Source organism: Dermacentor andersoni, chromosome 2, assembly GCF_023375885.2.
Source record: "Dermacentor andersoni chromosome 2, qqDerAnde1_hic_scaffold, whole genome shotgun sequence".
Lineage (NCBI taxonomy): Eukaryota > Metazoa > Arthropoda > Arachnida > Ixodida > Ixodidae > Dermacentor > Dermacentor andersoni.
Window position 1 is genome coordinate 111,354,940 of NC_092815.1, and position 11,059 is coordinate 111,365,998.

Genomic DNA, 11,059 nt, shown 5'->3' on the forward strand with positions numbered 1-11,059 from the left:
CCTGCTTAGTTTTTGCCTTTTTTAGGAACTTAGCCTTGCCAACAAAGCTTTACATGCACAATTTTTTGCAGTGAGTTGCTAAGTGACTGCCATATCCATTTCTTATGTTGTTTTGGTGTTGCCTGGCTCTGTGGTTAAAACATTGTCCTGTCTATATCCTATGTAAACTTTACTATAGCTTAGCAGAATTTCATACACTATATCTGATGTGCAGTTAGTATGTTTCTGTGTGATTAATGGAGCATGCCAGCCAATCCTGTCGTATCGGTTTCTCGGTCAGCGTCTGTTTAGCGCTGCTTATTTATCCTAGAGTATGACACCAACTAGCTCAAACCAAGATTCTGCTTTAAATGTAATGAGCAAGGTCATTTGCTGCTTTCACTTCTTCACTGTAGGAGTTTAACGAAGGCCATTAAATCAACAATGACCGGTTTAAGGTTTCTTCCTTTTTTTTTATTATAAGTACGATTTTAGCTTCTTAACAGCCATGACAAATTCCAAATAAATTTTTTACAAGTGAAAAGAAAAATTGGCAAGGATCACTGTGCGTTATTTTCTTGTCAAAACTGCAAGGAACTGAACACATACACATGTGCAAAAATAGCACAAATTTCGCTACGAGTTAACTCGTCATCAGCACCAGAGGACACTTGTTGTTATGGCTAGTTCTCTAGTCAATAGCAGTTAAAGGGTTAATGGTGTTGAGCTCTTTCTTACTGTGGCACTTCACAATATTTTAAATCTTCAAATTGCTTCTTCTTTGGTTCTAAGTCTGACTATGCAACATACTGCTTCTTCACTGCCTGATAAGGCTATCTCAAGCTCTTTTCTGACTGTAATGTCAACAAAGCCACTCGAATTGATGTGGGTGCAGCCATTTCTAGAAACACCACCACTAACTGGGCAACCCTGTAACTACTGTCTTTCTCCCCTCACATGCAGAAAATGAGACATGCAACCAACGGCAAAAATGTAATAATTTTGGCTATTATAGGCCAAATCGTGGAGGTTTAACGTTCTGAAGCAATGCACAGGTTATGAGGGACATTGTAGAGGCAGCTCCGGATTCATTTCGACCATCCAGGTTTCTTTTGGGTTCAACCACCTGGAGTTCTTTAATGTGCAGCTAAATAGAAGTATACAAGTTTTTTTGCATTGCACCCCCATCAAAATGCAGCCACTACGTCCGGGAACTGAGCCCGTGATCCTCTCCTTAGCAGCAGCAGCAGACAGCCCTGAGAGTCACTGCGGAAAGGGAATGTTATAAAGATCCCTTTATATCTACATACTGTGCAAGAAATGCAATGGTTTCAATCTCCTTGAAAGGTGCCTTGACAAACCAAACTCAATGTTCTCTTTCTTTTTTTTTTAGCATTTCAAAAGTCTGTGCACATCAGGGCCTGTATTTGTCTGTGTCAAGTACAGTGTCTGTGTTCTTGTCTGTGTCTTGAGTCAAGTGCAAATGCAAATGAGACAATTGTTTGCTTGCATGCAAATGGCTAGTTAACACTGCAGAAGATCTCTTCAAGCTATCTGTTAAATCAACACATCTATCCAACTGAAGTAGCACGTCATAAACAAAAGACAGCAGGAAGAATGAAAAGCTGCCACTAAGTGAAAAAAAGTTGGCATGTGTTATCACAAATTAACAGTCAGGATTTTAGCTCTTTTTCAACATGCACCTGGCATCATATTTATCATTTGCAGTTGCATAACAGAGAGTGCATAATGGTCAGCCTCTAGAGTTTGTGAAGGAGTAAGTTTACCTAGGTTAATTACTCACAGAGGACCCTGATCATGAGAATGAAATTTACACAAGGATAAAAATGGATTGGAGTGCATATGTCAAATTGTCAGATCCTGATTGGAAGCTTACCACTATCACTGAAAAGAAAGGTATACAATCAATGCATTCCACCAGTGCTAACATATGGGGCAGAAACTTGGAGATTGACAAAGAAGCTCGTGAACAATTTAGGGACCGCACAAAGAGCGATGGAACAAAGTATGTTAGGCGTAACATTAAGAAACAGGGAGAGACCGGTATGGATCAGAGAGCAGATGGGGATAGCAGATATTCTAATTGACATTAAGAGAAAAAAATGGAGCTGGGCAGGCCATGTAATGCTTAGGTTAGATAACTGGTGGACCATTACGGTTACAGAATGGGTGCCAAGAGAAGGGAAGTGCAGTCAAGGATGACAGAAGACTAGGTGGGGTGATGAAATAAGAAAATCTGCCGGCACAAGTTGGAATTGGTTGGCGCAGGACAGAGCTAATTGGAGATCGCAGGGAGACGCCTTCGTCCTGCAGTGTACATAAAATAGGCTAATGATGATGATGAACAGAGAGTGAAGCTGAGAACATGTTGTGGCAGCTTTTCTTTTCTTTTACAGGAAATGTGGCATTTGGCAACCCTTAACCTAGAGCTGACGGCTATAATGCAATTTCATTTTGGGGGAAAAACGCCGATCAAATATAGACAAAGTAAAACATAGAACAAGCTACAGCTTAGCGCATGTCACCACACTGACACTACACTCTGCTCATATCATATCATCCAGTATATAGCAGTCGAAGGTTAGATGAACCTTAGACTATTGCTCTGATTGGGAATATGGGTCTAAACAAATTCTGTGTGTTTCTCTGTTTTAAGAAAGAGCAATAAAATTAAATTCATCCTTTGGCATGGAGCTCTTACTGTTAAAAAAACATTATGGGGTTTTACATGCCAAAACCACTTTTTGATTATGAGGCATGCCGTAGTGGAGGACTCCGGAAATTTCGACCACCTGTGGTTCCTTAACGTGCACCTGAATCTAAGTACACGGGTGTTTTCGCATTTTGCCCCCATCGAAATGCGGCCACCGTGGCCAGGATTCGATCCCGCGACCTCGTGCCCAGCAGCTTAACACCATAGCCACTGAGCAACCATGGCGGGTGCTGTTACTGTCAGTAATTAACGAGATCTCACCAAACAAGAAAATGAATCATTCAGCTGTACTGTATAAACCAATATGACTACGCATGCATTGTGGCCATTTAATTATTTTCAATACCTACAGCATCCTAGGGACACTTGTGCAGGCACTGTAAATTCCTTTTTATGTTCCTTTCTGCCATAGCCTTTAGGGCTACTTATCTTAGCTATGCTAATGAAGAAATGCTGCATTTTCCAGTGGTGAGATATAAGGCTTCTCTTGTGATCGAGGTCGGCTGGTCAGCGTTGTCTTGCCTATTTCTAGGCACAGACCTTGTGCTCCAAAGCCACCATTCACATGTCAAGATGGATGTATCGATGATTGATGTCTTACTCTGACAGCACAGGAAGAAATATTGTTGAGATAGACATGAACACGAGCAATCGTGGCAAGTTTCAGAACTTCAAAGACAGACTTGGAGTTCTTCTCGTACAGTTTCCGCTCCATATAGAGAAAAACTGTTCCAATGGCAGATCGAGTACATCCACTGCATGTTCCGATAGCAGACTAAAAGCAGTTGTTGAGCTGAGATGATTCTGAAGAGTAGATGAGACTGCTTTAGCGAAATCGTAGAAGTAGTTCGGAACCCCAACAAGCTGTGCAATTCTGAAGCCGGCTTAGGACATGCAATTTGTTGCCTCACTGCCCGAACAGTAGGGTTTATTGTGCTGCAATCTCGAATTTCAAGATGTTAAAAAGAGGTGCTCTCTCACAGTGTCAGTTGCCCGCTCTGCAATATTGTGTGCCGTGAAGGCATGATAATTCAAATTCAACATCATGCACAGACAATGCGTTTCCTGACATTGTCTAAAAGAAGCAAAGCACACGTTTTGTCCCTCCAGCACCGATAATACCTAAGTCAATTACAAGACACCAGTATTTAAACATTAGCTCATTATACTGCAAAAGAGACCTTGCTTCTTGGCATATGGCGTGCAGTATCATAACAGGTGCAAATATGCTGCTGTTTTAACCAATTTCACTTCTTATAACTGCCTTCATTCTTGGTCGAAAAATTCCATATTGTCTGTTCAAAGAAGGGAGCCTTTCATTCATTTGGTACACTGGAGAGCTCACCGTCTCCTCGTGTTCTATTGTGATGACAATATTGCGAGACCTTGCTATTAAAATCATTTTGTTTATTCATAAATAGATTTGAATAGAATTGCCACTGCTGAAGTACCCTGGAGTGCTGAATTCTTATGCATATTTCACACAAAACATACCTCTCATCTTTTTTCTCATGACCCTGATCGTGGTTACTTGTCAGTTTTTGAGGGTTCTATTATTGACACAGCCAAACCTCTTTATAATAAAGTCGCATCCAACACGAAAATAACTTCATTGTATACAGCTAAGTCTCTATATAACGAAGACGGTAAAATCGGCAATTTGCTTCGTTATATAGAAGTTTCGTTACATTGAAATGTGACCTTTTATGCAAATAAAGTATGGTCGCCGATGTATTTTTCTTACACAGAGGGGCCGCAAAATTTTCTGAATTATGGGGCAATCGGAAAAAGGAAATCTGAATGAGAAAAAATTAATTTTGTTGAATTTGAGAGCTGGTGACGAAAGATATGGTTTTATGCCTTGTTCGCATCAGAGGTACAAAGCGAAGTCAGCCACCCTTTTTGCGTCCACTCAGCCCCCGCGGCTCATAGTTTCCTGTAGTGGCATGCCACTATCATGAAAAGTGCTGGAGAATGCTTCATCTGCCTCTAGCTCCAGCACATCTCCTAAACTTGAGATTATGCATCTGCCAACACTAAACACTCTGGAAGACAGCAAACTGTGCCATGCCATCTCAGCACGTCCACTCTCGGCACATGCGGCAGATTACCTCTAAAAGAGGGCGCGTGGGCCACATATGTGCTCAGCCACGCTAAGCCACAGACGCACTACAAGAAGAGACTCTAGCCAATTTGCACCCTCCCCCCCTCGCACAATCTTGATGGTGTTACATGGAGTTACCGCGAGCTTGCTACCCTCCCCCCTTATCCCCTTGCTTGCATGGATAGATGGCGCGCATCAAGCTACTATCCACATCAAACGGCTCAGCCTCGCACGCCTTCATTGGCATATACAGCGCGCGTGGCGCAATAGTAACTTATCGCACTTGTACCTTTATACGGAGCATGATGCTGCTCCACTTCGGTGGTCATTCTTGGTTGCTCAGTGTTATTTAAGCGGTGCATTCCCAAGCAGCCACATGTAATTCAACCGTTTGACCATCTACTGACTGTGGAAGTTTCCATTTGTCCCAGTACTTCTTCGTGGCGGCGGCAGTGAAACTTCATTGTATTGAAATCATGTATAAATGCGCTTTGTTATATTGAGGTTCTAAATGCATGTTTTATGGACAAAAATTATTAAAAGTTAAATACTTCATTATATCAATCTTTAATGGTACTTGTTTAAGTATATATTCATTACATGTTGATATCAGCAAGAAATTTTTAAATTTAATTATACCTACGATCATCATATCCAAGTTCAAGTATCACTCTTCTTTCTTTTTTTGTTAGAAGGAAAAACTGTCGGTCCAGGCAATAAGTGGACCTATTCTACGGCACAAGGAAAGCTGTCAACACACTACACTACCAAGTGGTCTCTTCTGATGACTGATGGAGAGCCCAATGCTGCTTAGCTTTGGTGATCTCATGATAACTGGTGTAATCAACATGTAACAAATGACTAAACACATTCATATCACCTGTCTTCAAGCATAAGTAACATGAGTTGTACCTTTAGCTGTACCTTCTACCAAAGGCACAGCTGCATGTGACTTGCCAATGCTAGAGCACTATACGCATGCGAGTGATGAAACAACCCCACATCTTGGCACTTCAATTTTTTTCTTTTCTTTTTTAACACCGGAAAGCCATCTTTGCAGAGTGCCTGAAACAGTGCAGTCACCAGGTCCAGTTGCAGTTCACTCTGCAGTCATCCTCCACAATGCAAGCCACCCCATCTGACTGGGTAGTGCTTCGCAGGTTGTTGCGATGCTGTCGCCAGCCACCGAGATAGCTGTCTGTGGCTACCACATGTTGCATGGTAGTTGTCAGAGACCGTCGAGTTTAGAGTTTTGTACGATACGACACACCAGACACTCAGCGGAGCAGGGTATATAGACAGCTTAATGATTTTAATTTGGCAGTGGCCACCTATGTTGATGTAGGTTTAATGAGATGGCGTGTTGCTCGTGTGTTGCTTAATGATGCCACCTTGGATCAGAGACTTGGTTTGTGTGCTGCTGTGACTTTCCTTGACAGTAAATACAGGGATGAACTAGAATATAGTCATTTTGAGGAAATCAGTGTTGGTTATTGTGGAATGGAGAACAGGCACAGAAGGCGCACTGCAGTCACGTGCGTATGAATAAAGTTTTATTTCTTATAAAGGATCTCCAGATTGCACTACAAAGTGAGCAAGAAAATCTCCGCAAACTTCTGCCATTGCAACCCATAGAGCTGGTATGTTTAATTAAATTTAACCTTAATGCCAAAATGTCAACCTAGACAGAAACAGCTGGCTGCCCTACATATTTCTTCCTTATAAATCACTCACCACAAAAGACATATCCGAGTGGATAAAAGCATTAAGGTGGCAGCCTGGTCCTAGGAGGTAGAAAACCGTGAAGGAAGACAAACATCTTTTAAGAATTGACATTTGCAGTATCTATCTCTTTTCTTTGCACTAATCTTTAAGACACCTCGCTTCATGGATCAACATTTTTGTCAATTAATAGCAAAGTTAACTTCCTAAACCCATGCTCACCTTGAGTTGTTTCTTGTGATTTTCTCGCATTTTTTGTTAACTTCTTGCAGTCTACAAGCATTGATATTTCAGGACCCGCGGCAGATAAATCTTTTTTTTTTTTTCAGTGGAAAGCAGCACGTATGATAAGCAGTGTAATGCAAGCAGATTTTAAATTTCTAGCTTCAGAAATTTAAATATTTTGCTGTATTTCCTGCCACATTGCGAAATTGAACTTCACTGTAATATAATGGCACTTTTATTTACCACTCTCTAAAAACACTTGAATCATTGCATTCTTCATGTTTTAGGCTATTCATCCATGCATTAAAATGAAATCTTTATTTTGCCACTTTTTCCAAATAGAGGCCTGAAACGACCGTATGCAAGTTGTAATTCATTTTCATTAACCCATTGACCTGCACAAAAGATATATATATTTGAAATTGGCATGAAAAATAGTTGCAGTTTCACTCAAAAGGCGAAGCATCGATTGTCGTAGCAAATTATTAGAGAGCTATACGAAGCAAGGACAGTACTTTTATTGTCCATGTAAACTCGTCAACATTCGCTTAGTAACTAAATTAAGAAGCATGGTGTCAAGCGCGCACAAGCAAACATGAACACATCTCATTCAATGACAGCAGACACTCGCTGTCGAAACGCTGGAGTGAGGAAGGGCAGCAGCGAGCGAATTGACCTTTGTGCTGCCTCTCGCTTCAACGCAAACTAAGTGGCGAGAACAAAATGCTCCCGAAGCTATCGGCACTTGGCGCACTCTGCCCCTATCGCAGATCACTTTCAAGACAGAGCCCGCACAGCTGTGCCATATGCAGCCACTGCCAGAGTAGAATGTCTCCCCCCCCTCGTGCCTCGCGCGTGATGGAAGACAGTACACTGCCTCCCTGCTTTCCTCCCTTGCATGCGCAAGAGTGAACCACCAACACTGGCTCACCCTTGCACGCTTTCACTAGCATATACAGCACATGGCGACATTCGTGCACTTGGACTTTATACAGAACATCACGGTGAAGGCAACGACGATGGCAGAAGTGCACCTGGAGTGTCAATATATTTGCTATCACAATAAGACTAAATAAGCATGCATAATTTTACCAAGATTGGTTGAAAAAAAAAAGAATAACTTTCAGAACCAGGTTGCCCCCTTAAAGGCAACGAACCCCTGTAGGCTTGTACTTGACCACTTTCCAGTTTTTTATTTTTTGTGAAAAGTGTGGTGTTGTTTGAGTATGATGCAAGCAACACTATTTATTACCCTGAAAATAATTAATAATGTTTACAGCTGGCAATATAAGGAGGCAGGATAATTTACAGAGCATTCAGAAATGACTATCTCAAATAGAAGGCACAAGGTAAATCGAGGTTTCCGACTCTGGCTGGTGGTGCACACAGCTTCAAAAACTATGGCATATACAGACATTTGCTCAGCACAGTAATGTGACAGCATATATAGAGACGTCCACAAAGGCCACCTCCTTACAACCGAAAAGACTGGCAAGCACCACAGGCATTTGCCAAGTGGCACTACCTGAGCTTCGTCTGCCAGAAAATGAATTTCTTGGCTTCCAAACCTACTAGTTTGGCATGTTTGCAAGTCACGAGATTTCAATATGTCAAGAGAATGATTGCCTTGAAGTACAAGGTTTCTAAAGTGCCTCCACTAATATTAACGAGAGACGAAGGGGAACTGAGGCGCTTGATTTCGTTAACCATGACCACATCAAGTCAACAGACAATGAAGCCAAGGAAAGCATCAGGGAAATTAACTGTGGTTTAAATTGGAATGTAGAAAATGATGAAGAAAAGGTAAATGAAAGTGGACAAAAAGATAACTTGTCATCGGTGGGAGCTGAACCCACAACCTCTGCATTACGCGTGCGTTGCACTGCCAATTGTGTTATGGCGATGGCTATCAATTTGTCCACTAACTTGTGCATTTATGTTTACCAGATCTGGCTCTAGGAGTGTCAGCCTGTGCCAGTTACAGCCAACGTTGGGTGGATGTGGAACATCCTTTTTTTCCCGAAGGCATCACGTAACATGTGATCTTAGGAGAACAGGCACGTGGCTAATAAACCCTCGCATGCTACCTAACATCAAGGCTGCCAGATTCGAGACCCTCACCCACCCTGGCTCTGGGTGGCACTGGCTAACAACACTCCTAGGGCTAAATACCCAAGTGGGTGGATGAACTGATAGCCATTGCTGCAGCACAATTGGTAGTGCAACGTATGCATAATGCGGAGGTTCTGGGTTTGGCTCCCACCGGTGACAAGTTATCTTTTCGTCCACTCTCACTTCATTTTTCTTAATTATTTTCTACAGTCCAACTTAAACCACAGTTATTTCATCGATGCTTTCCTTGGCGTCATTGTGTGTTGGCTTTATGTGGTCACGATACACTAAAATTAGTGATGTTGAATGAGTGTTTGTCCACTAAATCAGCTCCCTTTGAATACGAAAAGGTGTCGTACTATATCACTGGAAAATTGCCAACAAGGCCAAGACCATCAGCCTCGCCTTATCCACAGAGAAGACTCGACTGTAACTCGTCTCTAAGCCCTAAATGGGCCAAACCACAGTACAGTGCAGTCCACTTATAATGGTACCACATATAACGATATATCGGTTACAACAATGAGTTGACCAGAGTATCAATTTATGCATTAGGGCTATGAGAAAAAAACCCATATATAACGATATGTTATCCACCACATATCGGATATAACGATCTAAATATTGCCTTTTGGGTGGTGCATGCAGAATAATCATGAAATTTGCTTTGCTAAGTTCCCGTTAACCGAGACGGGGCGAAAAGTTTGCCTATGCGAGTTCGTATTTGCCGCCATTATCGTGCAGCGCGTCCCGCCAGTGCGCCGATTCAGAGCATCGCAAGTTGGCACGGCGTGCCACAAGATGGCGTCAGCTGCTTCGCATTGCTGGCGAGCGTCCAGACAGAGAGATGGAGAGAGAGAGAAGAAAAAGCGAGAAGCGAATCGTGCCTGCGCTCTCTTTCTATAAGCTCCCTCTTTCCTCAGGGGCCGCAGAAATGTGCCGGGGAAGCAGCGGTCGGTGCGCCAACAAAGCGCAAAGCTGTGTCGCTTGGGATGAAGCTGCAAATTTTGCAAGACTCGCGTAGTCGATGATATTCACGATTCTGAAAACCGCTAACGCCACAATCATTAAGGCTAGAACCAGTGACGGTTTCGATGAACGGAAAGGGCGGGCTTAATTTGATGTGCTTACCCACTCCTGCTATGTCTCAATTTTGAGACAGCAGTATTTGTAAATAAATAAAATAAATAAAATTGTGCGCTAGGGCAAAACTCCCTTGTGCGAAAACAACATGGTGGCAAGCGCTGACATTGCCCAACTGTGGGAGCACGTCGCTACTGACGATAAAATAGGTGGTGCTTCAATGGAGGAGTTTCCGAGTGCTGATAGCGCTGCCTCATTCTGCAAAGAATTTCCGACAGGGCGATCGTTGTAGCGACAGACAGCGGCGTTGTGCAACATAGGCGACGAGGCTGACAGTGGCCCGTCTTTCAAGCCGACCCCAATGTTCACGCAAAGTGCACTGTCGTCGATAGGGCCGTTCACTGATTTCATGCACAGTAAATCATAGTCGCCACAGTTTGCGCAGCTGCTGGACCCAAGGCACACCATGGTTGTGAACCTGAAACTTCCGCGAAAGCAAGTGCAGATTTTTCACTATTTCCGCGCCTAACGTTTGACATGCTGTTTAGAGGCATAAATAAACATCTTATTTTGCACAGTTTTCTTTCTACAACGTCAATTCGTAAGTGGCAAATTTGGCTTTGGAGATACGAAGGTATGTTCGGCAGCTTTTTTTTTTTTCCTTTCTTTTACGGCAATCCAGATATAGCGATGATCAGTTGTAACGATTGCATTTTTCGTTCTTGATATCGTTATAAGTGGACTGCACTGTACCAGACTTTGTGGGGATGCGTGACTCTCACGCGTCCCCTAATATATTGTTTTCCCGCATGGCTCCCATCTCCTGTAATCCGGCTTCGCCGCATGGCCTGGGGCCCGCGGCGGTCGGTGTGGTTGAAGCGCAGTACGAGAGATGGCGCGAGTGTTGCGCTGCTAACACCGCCTCACGGCGGAGTTACTTGGGCGCGGAAAGGAGAAGGCGCTTCCTCTTTGGTTCGGGATCGGTGAGTTGCACGGACGTTCTGTGCTTCTGCGAGACCATCTCGTGAGGCCTTGTTCGAACACACCAGCGTTCGCGTGACCGCACGCGCGAACGACTAGGCGTTGTTGTCCAGCATGAG